General features: G+C 41.6%; 1 pseudogene; it reads left to right on the forward strand.

Moving 5' to 3' along the window:
* The window catches only part of LOC114464215 (nuclear pore complex protein Nup98-Nup96-like), a 66,359-nt pseudogene that overhangs the window by 5,792 nt on the left and 38,959 nt on the right, over positions 1-21,608 (forward strand).

Below are 21,608 nucleotides of genomic sequence, written 5' to 3' on the forward strand. Positions count from 1 at the left end.
GGTATCTGAGCCTCCAGACACCTGCGAGCCAGCTACTGTCTCGGACCAATACGCTGTCCTCTGCGTCTCTGACGCTCCAGCACGCGTAGACCTCCATCCTTGCTAGTGCCTGCTAGGGGCTCCCAGCTCCCAGCTGCCTGCCGCCTTTGTCGCCTCTTGGGGGAGAAGGAGATTTCCACACCTGTCTCATCTCTCCCAAGCCTGGACACTGTGGAGCTGAGCAGAAAAAAGAGGGATGATGAAGCTCTCCGCCTGTGTCTTTCACGTCTCTGTGAACATGGAAGAGACCGTCTCAAACTGCTCCTCAGGGTCAACAGTTCAAGACACCAAGATCGGCCGTTCCGCGATCCGCCTCGCCGCAGCTGGTGCAGAAAACCCCTAGCCTCGGGTGCTGCTGGATGTTCCTCATTCACCAGCTCCACCTGTTACGTTTTCACTCGTGCATCCATGGGCTCCTCACGCCTCATCCTCCCCACCTCCAAGGCACGCAGTTAGGTTCTCTGCTGTAGGGCAGGCTGCCACTGACAGAGGGCTCCACTGCCTCGCGGTTGGATCCTCTGGTGGTGTGCGGCACGTCGCTTCAAGAGGGTGCCATCACACCACAACTGGTTTCTCTGGCCACTAGCAGTCTGCCCCCGGGAGAGTGCGCCATCATACTACGGTTTTTGCCTCCAAGGATGAACAAGCCGGAGTGCTTAACCACCCTCTTCCAAAAGAGGGAGAGATGGGCAGCGATCGCAGCCCCACCATGGGTGCTGCGGACAATATCTTGGAGTTTCAGGCTGCAGTTTGCGGCTGTCCCTCCCCGGTTTGTCGGCGTAATACACACTCAGGCCCGGGGAAACCCGGCCCGTGTATTACAGGAGGAGATCGGAGACCTCTCACTGAGCCCAAGGGTGTTTGTGCAATGCACGAAGGCAGTGATAGGCACGCTGAGGAGGAGGGGCATCCGCTTGGCCACCTATTTGGACGATTGGCTGCTTTTGGCACTATCAGAATCGGAGGCCACAGCGCACAAGCGCATTCTGTTACATCACCTGTCTGATCTAGGAAACTGTCTTCCTGGGACTGTCCCTGAGCTCAGTGCCTCTCACCGCATACCTGTCGGCGCAGCGGGTGGAGACGTTCAGGGCACGGCCCGTGCTGTTTCGACCGGTGCAAATCTGCTGGCACGCAGACTATTCCTGTAGAGTTGTGACCATCTCCTCTCTCTGACAGTGACACACGTTCCAGGGTTTCTAAATGTAGGCGCAGACCTGCTGTTCAGGAGTGTGCCGGTGTACAGGGAATGGAGGTTACACCCACTGGTGGTGTAACAGTTGTGGGCCCATCACTTACAAACCAAGGTGGATCTGTTTGCCGTGGAGGAAAACAGGTAGTGCGCAATGATTTTCTCCCTGCGCAGCATGAATGCTCTGCTAGCCGCCAGTTGCATTACACGATTCCCCCGTTGGCCCTCATACCCCTCACTATGTCCAGGGTTTACCAGCAGCTGTGCCCACGTCCTTGGCAGCTCCCGCTGCTCAGTGATCCGCTGTCACAGGCAGGGGGAACAATGTTCCACCCACACCCAAAGTGACTGGGGCTGTGGGATTGGCCCCGAAATGGCACCGTCTGTCAGTGGGGGGACTCTCACGTGTGTGATCAACATTACACAGAGTGCCCAGGCCTCTTTCACTAGAGCTCTGTATGATTGCAAGTGGAGGGTTCTAGTCACTAGCGGGACAAATTAGGATGCGGGGCAAATGATCGGGCCTTTTAAACCCAAATAATAAAGTTCATAATAACATAATTACAAAATTACACATGCCTGCAACAGCGGGGCTTACAAGCTACAGAGAGCGACTATGTCATTTTGAAGTCCATCAAACAGACATGAAGTATAACAAAACAAGAGAACAACAAAAACATTAGGCTACATGGTCACTAATATTAAAACAACATAAATTCAAAGCAGTTCAGCACCACGGATAGCGACAGCATCATTTTGACACCCATTTTAACTATTCTAACTCAGAGCCTGTATCAGTAGCTATAAAGTTTAGTAAAACATGTTCACAAACACAATTTCAATATGAAGTACTATAGGCCTACTCACCACTATTTGTAGGGCATACGACTACCCTTGCGCTCCACGAACTTGTCCACGACGCTCTGTAAGTCTATTTCTTTTGCTCTCTCATTCTCTATGGACAACATGGAAAGTCCACTCAGTCTCTCCTGTCCCACTGTGCTCCTCAAGTGGTTTTTAATGAGTTTTAATTAGAATGAGCGGGGCTACCTATTGACCCATTTCAATGTGGACAAACATGAGACGCGTGACTGACGTGCGTGCATCCTCGATGCAGAAACCATGTTGTATATGTGACACTTGAAAAATTGAAAAATGGCAATGAATCAACCCCTGTTAAGGCTCGAAAATAGTTGGTATGTAGAAAGCTGAGGACGTGGCAGCTTATTTAAGGAAACTCACTTTAAGTACAGGTGAACGATTGCAGGACCCATGCAGCAATCCCCGAAAATGAGTGGTCATCCGATGTGTGCTCCTGGCCCAATGTTCAATAGTTATTTCTACATATCTGATAGAAATACCCAGTGTATAAATGAAAGAAAAGCTAAAAGTATTAAGTCTCTAGATCTCTATAATTACTTGATATGAACGGGCAGGTAGGCGGGCTGCTGTACTCCTGTTACCGAAGGATTCCATGTATTTCCGTGTATTCTGATCAGTTTCAACGGATGAGTTTCCATCTCTACATTATGTCTCCTCCTCATTGCCCCACGTCTGCATATCAGTCCATTTACATTCTTTCATGGTCACGTTTTACTGAATCCAGACTGAGATACCGCTCCATCCGCTCGCGTGAACCATCACCTCATCAGTTCTCCGGTGGTTTTGCACAGAGCGCATGCACCTAAATTAGTATGCATACGTCACATCAAATGGGTCTATATAACCCCTGTATAAATCTGCATGATGGGTGATGTTGGGTGATGGGTGAACCCTTGGCAGTGGTTGTCTTTAATGCTTCATAATAATTAATTATTATTACTTAACAATAATATACTATAATTTCAGGATGGTCTGTGTGTGTGTGTGTATGGAGCAAATATCTCCCTGATACGTTGTGAGTTCGACCTGAAACTTAGTCAACAGCTTCCAAATACCCCAAGTTTGTGTATCTGTTATTTTGGAGTAATTTGGAAATTTCCAAATGCCCATCCATCCATCCATCCATCCATCTTCATGCCCGCTTATTCCCGTTTAACAGGGTCGCGGGGGTCTGCCGGTGCCAATCTCCGGCTCTCATAGGGCGCTGGGCGGGGGTACACCCTGGACAGGGGGCCAGTCCATCACAGGGCAACACAGACACAGACAACCATTCACTCTCTCATTCACTCCTATGGGCAATTTAGAGACTCCAATCAACCTTACATGTTTTTGGATTGTGGGAGGAAGCCGGAGTACCCGGAGGAAACCCACGCAGCATGGGAAGAACATGCAAACTCCACACAGAAAGGACCCAAGTCCACCCCAGGGCTTGAACCCAGGACCTTCTTGCTGTGAGGCGGACGTGCGCCACTAAGCCACCGTGCGCCCATTTCTAAATGTTTATTTTAATTTAATTTCACTTCTGGACGGCACGGCAAGTGAAAGACTTCTGGTGTCCATCTTGATCACAGTTGTGATGGTGAAACAGATGAACTGTGATCAACTGCTACTCATCTATCGGCATCCACGTTAATCAATCGACAGGGAATGTTGTAAGTTTGTTATTGTCACTTTATGTCTGTATATAATGACATATCATTCACTATTTTTTAGTGTTGTTTGTTAAACTACGTGTTTGTTGAAGATGAACCAGCTCCATGTAACCTAGCTGCTCTAGCAAACTCTATTGTGTGTCACAGTTTGCTGGAGCAGAAACGTGGGACGTACTATTCTGGTAAGTTAACGTGCATGTTTATCCATGAACAACACTCATATTTTCACCACATAAGAAAAACAAAAGCACGTGAGGCTTTTACTTTGTAGCAGAGCATCACACGCTGGAGCAGCCAAGCCCTTTATAGCACAGGGAGAATCTCCCTGTGCTATAAATCTCCCTGAGTTATGTCGGCATTGGCAGTTAAGAAATCTAAGCTAAAGTTTATCACATGATGCCCGAGGTTATACACGTAGACACTGCATTGACTGCTGCAGCCCAGAGAGTGAGAGATGAATAATATGCTTATATATTAGTCATATTACAGCTATTCTTATTCTCTTAATTAATATTTTATCTTATAGTTACTGGTATTATCATGTAATATTATTATTGCTATTTTTTACCTTATTTAATATTTATTATTGTATTATAGTTACTGTATTATCATTATATTTTATTGCTATTATTATTATAACCATTACTGTTACTACTTCTACTATTAATATTATAGCCCTATCTAATTGTACTACTATACTAAAATACTTATTTTTTATTGTTCTTTTATCTTATAGTTACTGGAGTCTCATATTATTGTATTATTATTAATTCATAATTTTACTACTACTGTATTTAATGCTATTGCTTTTTATTATAGTATAGGATACTATGGTATTCTCATTGTATTATTAGCATTGCTATATTGTCATCATATTACCTTATCATTATTTAATATTGTTTCTCATAGTTTTTTATCGCATTATTGTTACTAGATTCTTATTATATTACTTTGTTATTGCTATTATTGCAATTATTATTATAACCATTACTATTATTACTATTACTACTTTCGCTATTAATATTATATCCATATCATCATCTTTATTATTATCAGGGCTCTAGACAAACTTATCCAGTGGTGGCACTGGTGTGACCAACTTTCTCTGTTAGTCGAGGGGGTGTACAGTATAGCCATGCATGCTGATGAATAGTTGCCTTAACTGGCGTACTGTGGTTTTGTCAGAAGTAAAGATTGACAGTGACTTGAGATATATTTGCAAAATGTTTTACTGTCAATGTTAAGTTTTTCTGTAACAAGCAGTGGCGGAATTAATTATAATAATACATATATAATTTTAAAAGACATAACAAAGACTTTTTTATTAACAGCAAATCATAACAACAAGTGAACAACAGGTCTATTATTAGGACATTCTGTCCGGCCTGTCACCGTTTATTTCACTATAGCTGTAACAACCTTCTTATCCCTTACATGTCCATGCACAGCTGCCTCCACCAGCACTGTTGTAAGATGGCTGCGCTGTAGATGCATCCCTCCACAGTATGCGTCTACGTATGTTATGTTTATAGTTAAGAAAGCTATGCGAAAGCTAATCGCATGGTGCCCGAGGTAGTCTCGTAAGGATTCGTCAGCAAGCTTTGCAGCATTTCCATAAAACTATGTTTTTTTCAGTAGTCTGTGTAGTTAATAAACATTGACGTTTTATATCTTTGACCTGGTTTAATTCTGGATCGTTAACAGTACTTAAAAAAAGTACTTATAAACTTTTGTACTTGTACTTTTTCACTTTTTAACAGAATTTTAAGCAGAAACCGAGGAGTTAAACCAAGATTCAACACCGGAAACTCCTGCGCCTGAAGCAATGGTAAGCTTTTTGCATTTAACTCTCTCACGCTCAGTCTCTAGCGCACTCTCATACTTGCACACTCAGTAGGAGGTGGGGGGGGGAAGCTAGCTAACAGTTCTCTCAACCCTCACGCTACTCATAATTCAAAGGGGTGCATCCATTATTTTTGACTTTTTTGGTGATTACGTTTCAAAAATTTCATTTTAAACTAAATGCGGGTTAAACCGAAAGGGACATGCGAAATGGGAGGAGCGTCTGAGCCACATGCACTACTATTACTACTATTATTATTCTACAAATCACTTTTGGTTGTATCATGCCAAAAAATTGACGTGCAGAAAAAGAGCGGAAACGTGAGGCACGTGATGCTGAGTCACCTGAAGTCCGAAATGCCCTTCTGGCTAGCAACGCTGCGTGCGAGGCAACACGGCGTGCAGCAGAAACAGGTGTAGAACGGAATAATCGCCTGGCCAGCAACGCTACACGCGAGGCAACACGCAGTGCACCAGAAACAGGTGTAGAACGAAATAATTGCCTGGCCAGCAACGCTGCGCTCGAGGCAACACGGCGTGCAGCAGAATCACCTCAGCAGCAGGAAGACCGACAAGCAAGAGATGCTCTGTGCCATCAGGAAATGCATCGTGCACGCGTAGAACAGGCACACGAAAACAATTGCAACCTTGCTCGGTGTGATGACATAGACTTTTTTAAAGAGGAGCTTTGTAGTGATTTCACACACACACTCAGTATCACCTCACTGTTTGAGTGTCCTACATGCGTACACTACAATGCCTATGTTGGAAAGAGGAGAGGAAAGGATTCAGTTGCGTGTCTGGAAAAATGGACCTCATATACAATCCCACTAATCCTAAACCTGGCTCAATCCCACCACAGCCTCCAAATGCTATCAAGGACCTTTTCATGAATCAAAAATTTGTTAAACAAGTTAAACAATACAACAATGCATTGGCAATGGCAAGCATTGGCATAAAAGAGATCGCAATTCTTGGTTTCAACCCAGGCATACGAATACAAGGAAACGTTTTTCATTTCATTGCCGGCCCCCTTCCTGAACAGGGTCAAATGCCCATTTTTGCTCAGATCTACTTTCATGATCCTTCCCATGAAGCGGAATTACACCATACTCATGCCTCAAACAGTGATCTGAATGAAGAATTCTTGCTTAGAGCACAAGAGGCCATTCACAGGTGCAACCCATATGTACAACAGTTCAAGTCAGCAATTGAGTACATAAACCAAAATGACTGCTGATGATCTGAGAATTGTCCTAACAGCTCACTCTCGCCATCCTGACCTTCATCGTGGCACTGTGAATCTTCCGTCACTGGACAGCGATGTTGCAGTCATTGCTCCAGGAACCACTCCTACTCAACAATTTGGAAAGCTGGCTGTCAGTCTTCACTTCAGAGGAGGACAACTTCAGAAAATTGCCACAACCAGAAATCCATCAAGGCAGAAAAATACAATGTCATTGTTGATGCCCTTAGTAGTGACACTGAGATCATCCCGGGATGCCTAACCATACTGCCCCCCACAATTTATGGATCACTAACATGGTACGCCAAAGAATTCCAAGACGCCATGGCCTTGGTCAGAGTCAAAGGAAAAACAGACTTCTTCCTCACCTTCACTTGCAACCCCAACTGGGCCGAGATTAAAAGATCACTTTTTGAAGGTCATCAGACCCATCAAAGACCAGACATCAATGCCAGAGTATTCCACATGAAGGTGGAAGCTCTACTCACAGACCTCCTGAAGCATGACATACTGGGACAAGTGGATGTATTTGTGATGATGAAAGAAACTCAAAAAAGACATCTTCCTCATATACATATCCTCATCACCATGGTGCAACGTGACAAACCCAGGACCTCCACAGATATTTATTTGCATTGTATCTGCAGAGATTCCAAACAAAGACACAAATCCACATCTGCATCACATTGTCACATCACATATGATTCAAGGCCCATGTGGACAATGGAATCGTAACAGTATGCATGGTTGACAGAAAGTGTTCAAAGGACGACCCCAAACAGTTGACATACCACAAGCTTCTCAGATAACTCTTACCCACTGTACAGAAGACGAGCTGAAGATGCACCTTGCTCTCCCATCTTAAAGACGATCAGAGGGGGCATAAATGTGTCCGTCAATAATGAGTGAGTTGTGCCATACAATCCATACCTCCTGCTCCGATGCAATGCACACATTAACCTTGAAATTGTCTGTGCTGTCTCAAGTGTCAAGTATTTGTACAAATACTTGGAGAAGGGTCCAGATCAATGTCTTGTGAGGTTGGATGTTGCTGACCGTGAGCAACTGCAACACGATGAGGTGACGCGCTATGAGTTAGGACGGTACATCACTGCATCTGAGGCCTACTGGCAAATCTATGAATTCCCCATCCAACAAAAAAACCTCCACTGTAAAAATGCTGGCAATTCATTTAGAGAATGAACAAGTCATCACGTTCAATGATGACGGCGCTATCCACAACTTACTGGATGCAGGACCACCTGCAACTACACTGACTGCCTTTTTTAAAGCAATGTCTCCACATCCACACATGCGACACATTGTGTACCCAAATGTAATTCAACACTTCACATACACAGGTAAAACATTTCAATTGCGAAAAAAAAGACTAAGTTTCCATGATAATCGCATGGCCGACACCGTTGGACGCATTCCAGTGATTGCCTTCAACCCACACACTGCTGAACTGTTCTATCTCCGCATCCTTTTATAGCGTATCCCAGGACCTACTACCTTCGCAGACCTCCGTAAAGTTGGAGATGTGGTTATGGACACCTCTCTGGCTGCCTGCATTGCACATGGCATTGTTGACAATGACCAGGAAGTGAATTCTGTTATGGAGGAAGCAGAAAATGTGACCTTTGGCCCACTGCAAATAGTGCACTATGTGAAGTATTTGCCATCATGCTCATGTTTGTGCTTAGAGGAGAGCACTTGCAGTTTTGAGAAAGGCACAAATGTGATTCATGCACAGGGCTGCAATGAATGAGCTTTGGATTCCCTTAGCCTAAACCACTTCATGATCAAAATCAGACTCCCCGCATCATCCGGCATGAGACAGAGCACAACATGGAGGAACTTCACGCTCAAATTACTCAAAAAGAAAACACACTTAATCACGAGCGGTGGGGACAGGAAAAACCTTTGTATTGTGCCACATCCTGAACAAAGTCCGTGCAAAAGGTAAAATGGCTCTTGCAACAGCCGCGAGTGGCATCGCAGCAACCTTACTGCCAAAAAGCACCACCTTTCACAGTAGAACAAAATGTCCTCTCATTCTCACTGATGAATCCACTTGCGCTGTCAGTGAACATGACAACACTGCCACACTCATTAGGATGGTACATCTCTTGGTTGGGGATAAAGTGACAATGATTGATCGCCGTGCATTAGAAGCAGCAGACTGTACATTTCGGTGGCTTCGTAGATCGTAGATCAGACAAACCACAGTGGTCTTTGGTGGCAACTGGAGGCAAATACTGACCGTTGTGCCACACGGTAGCCGAACCAAGATCATAGGATGGTGTTGCAAGAGCTCATACCTATGGAAAAATGTTGGAACGATCAGTCGAACAATAAACATGAGAATCTATCAAGCTACAGATTATCAACAAGCTGAAGAAAACTTTTCCAAATTCCTCTTAGACCTTGGCGAGGCATAAATTCCAATAGTTCCAGAAGAAGGTGAACTCAACGACACACTGACAATTCCTGGTGACAAACTAAAAGACATTGTAATTTGGGTGTATGAAGACATGCTGGCCAACATTTCCTGTCCAACGTGGCCATGTGAACGTGTCATATTATGCCCAACTAACTCTGAAGTCGACACAGTAAATGAGTACATGACCAAGATCTTTCCAGGAGAAGAACACGTTTGCAACAGCATTGTCACAGCAGATTTTGAGGGTCATCATATGTACCCAACTAAGTTTTTAAAAACACTCTGCCCTTCCGGAATGCCTCCTCATCGCATTTATTTAAAAGTTGGAATGGTGATCATGCTACTGCGAAACTTTGACCAACAAAATGGACATTGTAATGGCTCAAGATACATTATTGAAGAAATCCTGCCACACCTCTTAGTTACAAAATCTGTTATTGGTGTAAATGGTGGACGTGCACTCTTTATTCCATGAATCACACTCATACCATCTGACAACATCTTCCCATTCACCTTAAGATGCAAACAATTTCCAGTGAGACCATGCTTTGCCATGACTGTGAATAAGTCACAGGGTCAATCTTTGCAGCGTGTTGGTGTTTTCAGCACAAGAGATTTCTTCAGCCATGGACAATTTTATGTTGCCGCCGGCAGAGTTGGAAGATCAAACCAACTTCGTATACTTGCTCTCGATGAAGAAACTAAGAAAAAGCGACACTTTCTAAGCAATGTTGTATTTACTGAAGTACTGACTCAGTAAACCACTCTCTCATGCTCACTCAGTAGTTGGGGGGAGGCTGGAAGCAGTTGGAGGTCCAAACAGATCCAGTTGCGGTGAAGCCCAAACACTTCTGACCCGGCTAACAGTTCAATCAATCAATCAATCAATCTTTATTTGTATAGCGCCAAATCATAACCAATGGTATCTCAAGGCACTTTACAGTAGAGCAGTCTTAAGGACGGACTCTTCATTTTATGGATACACACATATGCATATATACGTATATACACATACATATGTATCCCACACCCAACATGAATTCATCATGGCGGCAAGGAAAACCTTCTGTTAAGCAGCAGGAACCTTGTGTGGATCCCATTCCTATGATGAACAGCCATCCACGTTATGCTGTGTTGGGTGTGTGCAGAGGAAAGGGTGGAGACAGAGCCGCTGAGTCTCTGTAACTCCACACTGAGGATCCCACGGACCTGCAAGACAAAAGCCAGAAGGAGTACAGGAGCAAACACACAAGGGAAGAAGCAGACATAGAGGGAGTGTTTGAAAGAGGAATGGGACCCTCTCCGGTCCCTCTCTAACCTAAATGACCTCTCTCTTAACGCCCTCTCCAACCTCTCTCCAACCGAGCATGCCAGACCCCCCCCCCCCCCCCCCCCCCCGGCAGTCTATGCCTATTGCATCTTAATTATGAGCTATGAGCTGGTTCCTAACTAAAAGCTTTATCAAAGAGGAATGTTTTGAGCCTAACCTTAAAGGTAGAGAGGGTGTCTGCCCCCCGAACCGTGGTTGGTAGATGGTTCCAGAGAAGTGGGGCCTGATAACTGAAAGCTCTTCCTCCTATACTACTTTTAGAGACAAATGGAACAACGAGTAGTCCAGCATTTTGAGAGCGTAGTGTTCTGGGGGGATTGTATGGCACTACAAGCTCCTTGAGATAGACTGGTGCCTGTCCATTTAGGGCTTTATAAGTGAGAAGAAGAATCTTGAATTCTATTCTATATTTTATGGGAAGCCAATGCAGAGAGGCTAATACAGGAGTAATGTGATCTCTTCTCCCAGTTTTAGTCAGTACACGTGCTGCAGCATTTTGAACCAGCTGAAGTGTCTTAAGCGACTTGCTCGGGCAGCCTGCTAAAAGAGAGTTACAATAATCCAGTCTAGAGGTAACAAAAGCATGGACTAGTTTTTCGGCGTCGCCCTGAGACAGGATAGATCTGATTTTAGCAATGTTACGGAGATGAAAGAAGGCAGTTCTCGAAGTTTGTTTTATGTGAGAGTTGAAGGATAAGTCCTGATCAAATAGAACCCCAAGGTTTCTAACAGTTGTGCTTTGTGCCCGAGTAATGCCATCTAGGGCAGTTAGGCTAGCATAGGTTTCTCTAAGGTGTCGCGGGCCCAGTACAATGACCTCAGTCTTGTCTGAGTTGAGAAGAAGAAAATTTTGGTCCATCCAGGCCCTAATGTCCTTTAGACAGGCCTCAAGTTTAGATAGCTGATTTGTCTCACCTGGCTTCATTGATACATACAGTTGGGTATCATCAGCATAGCAGTGAAAGTTAACAGAGTATTTTCTCATAACATTACCAAGGGGGATCATGTAGATACAGAAGAAGATTGGACCTAGCACAGAGCCCTGAGGAACCCCGTAGCTTACTTTAGTGTTCAGTTCTCTTAACCCTCATACTACACAGAATCTGAGGATGTGCTTCCATTGTTTTTTAACTGCTTTAGTAATTACGTTTAAAAACGTTTATTTTGTGATTTTGAAATCAACACAAATTAGACCAAACGAGACATGAGAGGGAGGAGCATCTGAGCGGCACGCACACTGATACTACGTACTATTACTACTAAGAACTAACACACTAACAACTAACAAACTAACCTCTAACATGGTGTGGTGGTGGGAATCCAGCCACAAAAGGACTCACTCAGTGTGTTCCTGTGTGCCAATCCCAAGCCTGGATAAATGGAGAGGGGCACCTTTAGTGTAAAACCCACCAGTTTTCTATGTGTCTTCTCTATGGTCGCATGATGGATGTACTTGACATGTTTGTGTGTAATTAATTTTACCACTAAGTTTTGTGGGAGGGTTTAAAGACAGGGGATGCTCTGGAACATGTATTATCCAGTTACCTAAGTAGAGGAAACATTGGTGCAACCTATCTCTAAATATCATGCGCATGTCCCATAGAATTAAACCAGGAGAATCGCATGCTATTTTACTTTGCACCCACAAATATACCCCTCTATAACACTACAGAGTATGTACACCTCTTTGTACATTCAACCTTCAAACACATACTCATTTGACAATAATTGAAAACTCTACTTAAGCTCCTCCCACTATATGAATGCATACTTCTGACGGGCACTCTACTAGTCTATCTATAAAAGCAAAAAAGGTTTGTTTGTGCGTGTGTGTGTGTGGAGCAAATATCTCCCCGATGAGGTATGAGTTCGACCTGAAACTTGTATACCCCAAGTATGTGCATCCATTATTTTGGAGTAATTTGGTCATTTCCAAATGTTAATTTTAATTTTATTTCGCTTCTGGAAGGCCCAGAAGTGAAACCTATTCAGCTTTTGACCTCAGATCGTGAGGGGGTGCTAGCGCACCATCTATATCTATTTCACTACACAGCTCACTTCCGGTGCGTGCCAGAGCTCCTGTGGACTTCTCTTTTGAGGAAACATACTTTTTTACTGTTCCTTATTGATGATGACGTTTCAAAATGTTTATTTTCATGTTAGTTTGACCGTTTGTTATTTAGACCGGACAGACCTCACCTGGTAGTTATTGACAGGGAATGGCTGCTATGTTGCAAGCTGCACATTTCTCCGCAGCGTGTGTGTGAGAGAGAACCAACAGAGGAGATTAGAGTCACACACACACACACGTCGATCAGGTGCGCTTCACTATCGATCACCGTCTACGTGACATGCGTGTACAAGAGTGCAGGTATGTAACTGTGTGAGTGTATAACGAACCACCATTTAGTCCGGTTACAGTCTATGTCACGACACCCATCCATAGCGTGGTAGTGACTGTAGTGTTACACTCTGAATCAGATCTCAGTGTTCACATGTTACAGAGATGGTGCTACATAGTGAAGGTCACCTGATTACTGCAGCTTCACTCACACAACACCTGTCCCCCAAACACACGCACACACACACACACACCAAACGACAACAAAAATATGAAAATTACTCAAAATACACAAAACTAAATATTTATACAAAAAATACACAAAAGACAACAGAAATGCAAAAAACTACACTGACAAAATATACAAAATGACTCCAGAATCACACTTAAAAGGCAACAAAAAACAATAATTATAAAAAAATGCACAAAAAGACAACAATAATATACAAAAATACACATAATGACTCCAAAAAACATACATTACAGAAAAATACACCAAACAAAAAAATATATAAAAATTAATGAAAAAACAACACATTCATCATGCGCATGTCTCATAGAATTAAACCAGGGAAATTGCACACGCTATTTACCTTTGCATCTGCAAATATACCACTTTATAATGCTACAGAGTATGTTTTTTATTATTCTGGCCATAATTGACAACTCTACTTAAGCTCCCACTATATGAATACATACTTCTGACGGGCACTGTACTAGTATGTAATAATGGTAACACTTTATTTGAAGGGGTATACATAAGCCTGACATTACACTGTCATTATTATGACATGACACATGTCATTAGCATTAATAATGTGTCATGAAGTCTGTCATTAAGTGTCATTTGCTAAATTATGACACCTTTGGAGCTATGTTTGCATTTCTTGAGAAAGCATTGTCATGACAACTTGTCATTCGCTAAATTATGACACCTTTGGAGCTATGTTTGCATTTCTTGAGAAAGCATTGTCATGACAACTTGTCATTAGCCAGGGCAAAACCACCACCCATTGTCTTTAATATGACAACTTGTCATTAAGTGTGTACAAAATGACCAAAAATTGTCTTTGTCATGACAACTTGACATTCATCAGGGCAAAATAACCTACCAATTTTTACATTATGACCATGTGACATTAACATGTCATAACAAGCGCGATTATCAAACATCCATCCATTCATCATTTGACCCACTTACTCCTGTTTCAGGGTCATGGGGGTCTGCTGGTGCCTATCTCCAGCATCCTTCGGACGATAGGTGGGGGGTACACCCTGGACAGGGAACCGGTCCATTGAGGGGCGAAACACACTGATAATACTCACACTCCCATTCACTCCTATGGAGCAATCTCAAAATTCCATTCAAGAAAATGGTTATGTTTTTACATTGTGGGAAGAAATCAGAGCGCCCAGAGGAAACCCAGGAAAACACTCCACACAGAAAGGACATAAGAGTCCACCCTAGGGTTTCAACTTCGGACTTTGTAGCTGTGAGCCAAACATGCTAGCCACTAAGTCACCGTGTGCAACATTTTTAAACATTCATAAATTATTTTCAATTATATTTACTTTTATTACTTGCGGTTAGTGTCATTGATGTCATTAGACCATTATAACTGTAAAATGTCTCTTTTCCATGACCTGAAGTAAAGTGAAACCCTTTGGAATAGTAATGACGATGTCATTATGTGTTATAACATAGTCAGATAATGTTATGACAGTAAAATGTCTGTTTTTCCATGACCTGAAGTAAAGTGAAACCCTTTAAAATAGTAACTAAGATGTCATTATGTGTTATAACACAGTCAGATGATGTAATGACAGTAAAATGTCTATTTTTCCATGACCTGAAGTAAAGTGAAACCCTTTAAAATAGTAACTAAGATGTCATTATGTGACACAGTCAGATAAAATCATATTAATACCTTAACAAAAGCAACAATGAAGTCATGAAACATCGTTTTATTATTCAACAATTTCAAACGCGGGTTTTCACTTAAGTGTACTTGTACACTATTGGGAGGAGTTTCCCCCCAATTTTAAACATGGGATGACTTACCACCCACAGAGGGCCCCAATAACAAATTAACATAGGCTAAAATAAACCATCCAAAATACTGAAAAACTGTTATAAAACTTACAACTGAACTCAATTAAAAAAAACAAAAAAAAAACAAACAAATCAGTAACACTTGTTCTTTAAGGTGAACTTCTTAACATTAATATGGGTTGTCACATAAGTGTACTTATACACTATTGGGAGGACCTTACCCCCCTTTTTTTTGGCTGTGATTGTTTCAGCCATCTCTTTGGTTATAGCTCTCCTACAGCATTCTGCAAATTCACTGATCTTAGTATGGTCTCCATCACTGAGAAGCCCCTTGTAAACATCTGGAAAGGTGATAGCAAGCTCAGCAATTATTGCGGTTCTTGCGATTGTGTTGCGGTCAACATTGATCGCAGAGAAGGCCCTTTTCATGGATCCACATTTAGAAAATTTCTTCATTGCTTTTTTGTAGCGGCGAATGACTCCATCGGGTGAAGTAACTTAACACAAACAAAAATAACAAAACATTTATGAAAATACGGTTACACATAAGTGGGAACAAATATTTTTTGTATAAATGATTAATGACTGCTTACTTCTTGAACGGCTTTGAGCATCGATGTGTCCCTTGGACTTCTTTTTTTTCTTTTTCTTCTTCTTCTCCATCTCCTCTAATTCGGAGGAAGAAAAGGAGCTGGAGTTTGAGGAGGGGGCGGGAGACCCTGAAGATGGAGATGAAGAAAGAACCTCAGCCGTCTTTCTAGATCCTGTAAAAGGTGGGGGTTGGAGAACAACTTTTATAAGCAAAAAACCTGACAAAAGGGCCTATTTCCAATAAACACTGTGTACGCGGACACTTTGATCACTCAGCCTTTACTTGGACAACTGTGACTATTCTAGAGCTAACACAACCAAATATGTGCTGACCTCTGGGGCTATTTGTTTTACCTGTGTACACTCCTCTTACCTTGCTCACATTCTTAAGCAGGGTAGGAGGAGCAATGAGTGTCAAAAGGAGGCATGCTTCTCTTTGACGTCAAAGTGGAGCAAAAAAACCAACTCACTGGTTTGGCGCTGACGTTTTACAAAATGTGGAATAGCAAGGGATGGAAGAAAATTAACTTCTTCAGGTTAAGGCTTGAATACAATGTGCGATTTTTTCCATGGTTGTCCTCAGCTCCAGCTCAAACTGTGCGACTTATCTGAGTCTGAATGTGCGCTGCTCAAGATTCATGTTCTGTACAGACCGACACTATGACACAATCTGACTGCTCACACTGTACGTCCATACACAAAACATTCAAGTCTTGTTTCCGGAAATGCAATGTACAAATTTGAAGAAGAAGAAGAAGAAGAAGAAGAAGAAGAAGAAGAAGAAGAAGAAGAAGAAGAAGAAGAAGAAGAAGAAGAGACTCTAGCAAAACTCAGCAAAAAGAGCTTTTAAAAAAAAAAAAAAGTTGGTTAAGCGATGGACCAGAGGCTAGCTGGACAGACGTGGTCAGTATAGTCAGTCAATTTTACAGCGGTCCTACGGTGTTTGCACATGCACAGTGTGAGAGTTCAAGGTAAGCCGTTCCGTGGCACTGCTTCAACTGTGAGATACCCTCACGAGGAGCAACTGGATTTCAAACATGTTTGATTTCCTTACAACCTACGGTTGCTGATCGGGAGCTGGTTGTGAGGTGTTAATCGCTTCTTGAGACCCCAAAATGGGCCAAAAATCGCACAGTGTATGCCTGCCTTTAGGCCCTCTGAATGAGGCTAAAGGGATGTATATCACTAAAGGAAAAACATTATAAACCCATTTATAAAAATGAAACTGATGCCATACACATAATTGTATGGCATCATAACCACATTTTGGTCAATTAAAATTATTGTGATCTTCTGACACTTGTATTTTCTATATGAAAAAAATACTTGTGATCCTAGTGGTGGTGGACTAGCGGTTAAGGAAGCGGGCTGGTAATTGGAGGGTCACTGGTTCACATCCAGCCTGGGACGAGGTGTTAGGCAAAACCCTAAAAGCTCATCCTGTCCATTGCTTTGGTTAAAAGTGTTTGCTAAATGAACTAGTTATCTTGTAATACAACCCTTAGTAAGATAATCTACTTTCATGTGATTAACTGAAATTGTAATATTCAAGTTTTTAAAAAAAATATTATATTTGAACAGATATTATGGACAAACAAATTAATTAATTGTAACGTTATTATATGTTAATATTACCATGTCCTGATTACATTTTCCTGCATGGTGAAACACATTTCGTAGCTCCTGTACCAAAAGCACAGCTATCATGCTCCCTCCTTAATTACTTTTCTGAACATTTAGTCCATCTATGAACATTTAGTACTGCATGAATATCACCTGACTGCATTAAAAAGTACCTGGCATTTGAGAAGATACAGGTGACTGAGAGAGTGCCTTTAATTGGGACATAAGGAAGTCCTTGTCCTTTTTCAGCTCCCTGTTGGTCTCCTCCAGGTATACAATGCGTTCTTCAAGAATTTTAATCGTCTGTTGATCCTTCTTGGCTTGTTCTTTGAGTTTGGCAAACTCCAGAGTCGCTGTTGGTGCCCCTGTGCACATTTTTTGGTAAACAACATGATTTTATGTTTTCAGACATTTATAGAGCATTGCAAATTATTAATTTACTGGGATGGTGGCAGGTGTAAATTTGTCAAGATACATTAAATATAATAGACTTACATTGTTTCCTTGGCAAACCTTTTATGATTTTCAGTCTCTTCTTTGATTGAGGAGGGACATCTTCCTTATCTTGTGGCTGTTCAGCTACATTTTTCTTAACCTCTTCCGTCAGGTCTTGACTGGTTTCATTTGCTTTTTTACTGAAACGAGTTTCCATCTAGATGAAGTTGTGAAAAAACAGCAAGAAACACCATTACATCTCAGCGACATTAAACTCACGGTCCTGCAGTTTACTTTCATGGAAGTAAGTCACATGTGCATTAGGAGGATATCTTACATTTAGAACTATCAGTGATGTGAGATGTACAGTGGACGGTGAGGGAAACAATACGTTCCTGGACAGGAGTCCAAAGCTATATAAAAATGTGCGATTATTTATTCATGCTCTGTAATTAATCTAATTAATCTCTTATTTAATCACACCTAAAAATTGCTGAGAAATGCCCTCAACTCTTGGTATTTTCAATTAAATTACATTATTGTGGCAGATCAAAACATTGATATATTACAAAATGGCTTTATAAAGTAATTTATTGTTTGTTTTTACCCAAATAGAACAGACACAGGCGTAGCATTTACATTCTGCTGTATTTGAGAGTAGTCCTGATGTGTACTTTTGTTAATCTACAACTAATAGTAATTTCGACATAGGCAATATTGTAATTTTCTGTATCTCGGGGGGAAGTCACATCATATCTTGCATCTTGATATATTGCTCAGGCCTAAAATGTCTTAGAGCCAATCTGACAAAAATATAAAGAAATGCAGGGGGAAATGTTTATTATATAATTGTTTTTTTTTGTTTTTTTTTTTTGGGGGGGGGGGGGTCATTACAAATCTTTTACTGCTGGCCATCAACTGTTATGGAAATGCATGAAAAAAAAAAAAAAAAAAAAAAAAAAAAAAAAAAAAAAAAGAAAATACATGTAAAAAATATATTACAAAAAAGTAGATTATGTAATGGGACAAGCCTAGGTCATATGAAACATGTTGTTTATCAATTGTATGCAACATAATATTATTTAAATCTGGCTACATTTACTTTTCACTAAATGTATTTATATAAAGGACACGGAAATTATCAGAGCAGATTACGTAGTCTTCTTGTCAAACTGCTCCGCTTGTTGGTCCTATTCACTGGAGTACTGAACGTTTTCATTACTTCAAGAGAAGGTGGCCATTTCCCAGGTATTAGTCACACCCACACTTAGGTCTTGAACACGCCTAGCTGGGTTTTTTTGACAAACGTATCGCCACCATCCTCCGTTTTTAATCATATAAACCATTTAGTTTCACGAGAGGAAGAAGCTTTAAAACTTGAAAACACTCGTAGTTATGGATGATAAAACATACATTTGAAATGTTATGACATGTTCAACTTACCTTACCGACTTCCACTTGACGCTCTTCGGTATCTCGGATCTCTCTCTCTTTCTCTCTCCGCACAAATGCATGCTGGGAAGGTGTTTGCGCGCAAAGAGGCTCAGCAAGGTAAGTTTGATTTGTTTACCTCTGATACACTTGGCTTTCATTGCCCCGCCCGTCAAAATGACCAGTAACAATGTGGATGTGGATAAATTAAAGTAACACATTTATATTAGACCTATCGACTGATTAGACCGCGGCTTAATCGGGAGGGAAGACGAGACAGCGCGTTAGGAAGCACTTAAAGGCTGCAATGTCTCGACTATTACAAGGACTTGTAAAAAATACGAGACGTGCCAATACTACAATGAGCAAAAGGAGAATAGTTAGATGGATGCAGAAATGGGGTATCCTGAAAAGGAAGATGAAATGCGCAAAATGCTACAGAAACATGGATCTGGTTATATATCGTCGGAGCGATGGGTTACGGTGGTAAGTATAGCTCAGCGCTTAATAGCTAGCTTTAATGTATTCTAGTTATCAAGGCTCACATCATATTTGTTAAAGTTGGGTTGGAATATTGTACCAACTTAGGTTTTCACTGTTCTCACCGTTAATAGTTTTGCGATTTTTGGCCCATTTTGGGGTCTCAAGAAGCGATTAACACCTCACAACCAGCTCCCGATCAGCAACCGTAGGTTGTAAGGAAATCAAACATGTTTGAAATCCAGTTGCTCCTCGTGAGGGTATCTCACAGTTGAAGCAGTGCCACGGAACGGCTTACCTTGAACTCTCACACTGTGCATGTGCAAACACCGTAGGACCGCTGTAAAATTGACTGACTATACTGACCACGTCTGTCCAGCTAGCCTCTGGTCCATCGCTTCACCAACTTTTTTTTTTTTTTTAAAAGCTCTTTTTGCTGAGTTTTGCTAGAGTCTCTTCTTCTTCTTCTTCTTCTTCTTCTTCTTCTTCTTCTTCTTCTTCTTCTTCTTCTTCTTCTTCTTCTTCTTCTTCTTCTTCTTCTTCTTCTTCTTCTTCTTCTTCTTCTTCTTCTTCTTCTTCTTCAAATTTGTACATTGCATTTCCGGAAACAAGACTTGAATGTTTTGTGTATGGACGTACAGTCTAAGCAGTCAGATTGTGTCATAGTGTCGGTCTGTACAGAACGTGAATCTTGAGCAGCGCACATTCAGACTCAGATAAGTCGCACAGTTTGAGCTGGAGCTGAGGACAACCATGGAAAAAATCGCACATTGTATTCAAGCCTTAACCTGAAGAAGTTAATTTTCTTCCATCCCTTGCTATTCCACATTTTGTAAAACGTCAGCGCCAAACCAGTGAGTTGGTTTTTTTGCTCCACTTTGACGTCAAAGAGAAGCATGCCTCCTTTTGACACTCATTGCTCCTCCTACCCTGCTTAAGAATGTGAGCAAGGTAAGAGGAGTGTACACAGGTAAAACAAATAGCCCCAGAGGTCAGCACATATTTGGTTGTGTTAGCTCTAGAATAGTCACAGTTGTCCAAGTAAAGGCTGAGTGATCAAAGTGTCCGCGTACACAGTGTTTATTGGAAATAGGCCCTTTTGTCAGGTTTTTTGCTTATAAAAGTTGTTCTCCAACCCCCACCTTTTACAGGATCTAGAAAGACGGCTGAGGTTCTTTCTTCATCTCCATCTTCAGGGTCTCCCGCCCCCTCCTCAAACTCCAGCTCCTTTTCTTCCTCCGAATTAGAGGAGATGGAGAAGAAGAAGAAAAAGAAAAAAAAGAAGTCCAAGGGACACATCGATGCTCAAAGCCGTTCAAGAAGTAAGCAGTCATTAATCATTTATACAAAAAATATTTGTTCCCACTTATGTGTAACCGTATTTTCATAAATGTTTTGTTATTTTTGTTTGTGTTAAGTTACTTCACCCGATGGAGTCATTCGCCGCTACAAAAAAGCAATGAAGAAATTTTCTAAATGTGGATCCATGAAAAGGGCCTTCTCTGCGATCAATGTTGACCGCAACACAATCGCAAGAACAGCAATAATTGCTGAGCTTGCTATCACCTTTCCAGATGTTTACAAGGGGCTTCTCAGTGATGGAGACCATACTAAGATCAGTGAATTTGCAGAATGCTGTAGGAGAGCTATAACCAAAGAGATGGCTGAAACAATCACAGCCAAAAAAAAGGGGGGTAAGGTCCTCCCAATAGTGTATAAGTACACTTATGTGACAACCCATATTAATGTTAAGAAGTTCACCTTAAAGAACAAGTGTTACTGATTTGTTTGTTTTTTTTTTGTTTTTTTTAATTGAGTTCAGTTGTAAGTTTTATAACAGTTTTTCAGTATTTTGGATGGTTTATTTTAGCCTATGTTAATTTGTTATTGGGGCCCTCTGTGGGTGGTAAGTCATCCCATGTTTAAAATTGGGGGGAAACTCCTCCCAATAGTGTACAAGTACACTTAAGTGAAAACCCGCGTTTGAAATTGTTGAATAATAAAACGATGTTTCATGACTTCATT

This window comes from Gouania willdenowi, chromosome 6 (genome assembly GCF_900634775.1).
Source record: "Gouania willdenowi chromosome 6, fGouWil2.1, whole genome shotgun sequence".
Lineage (NCBI taxonomy): Eukaryota > Metazoa > Chordata > Actinopteri > Blenniiformes > Gobiesocidae > Gouania > Gouania willdenowi.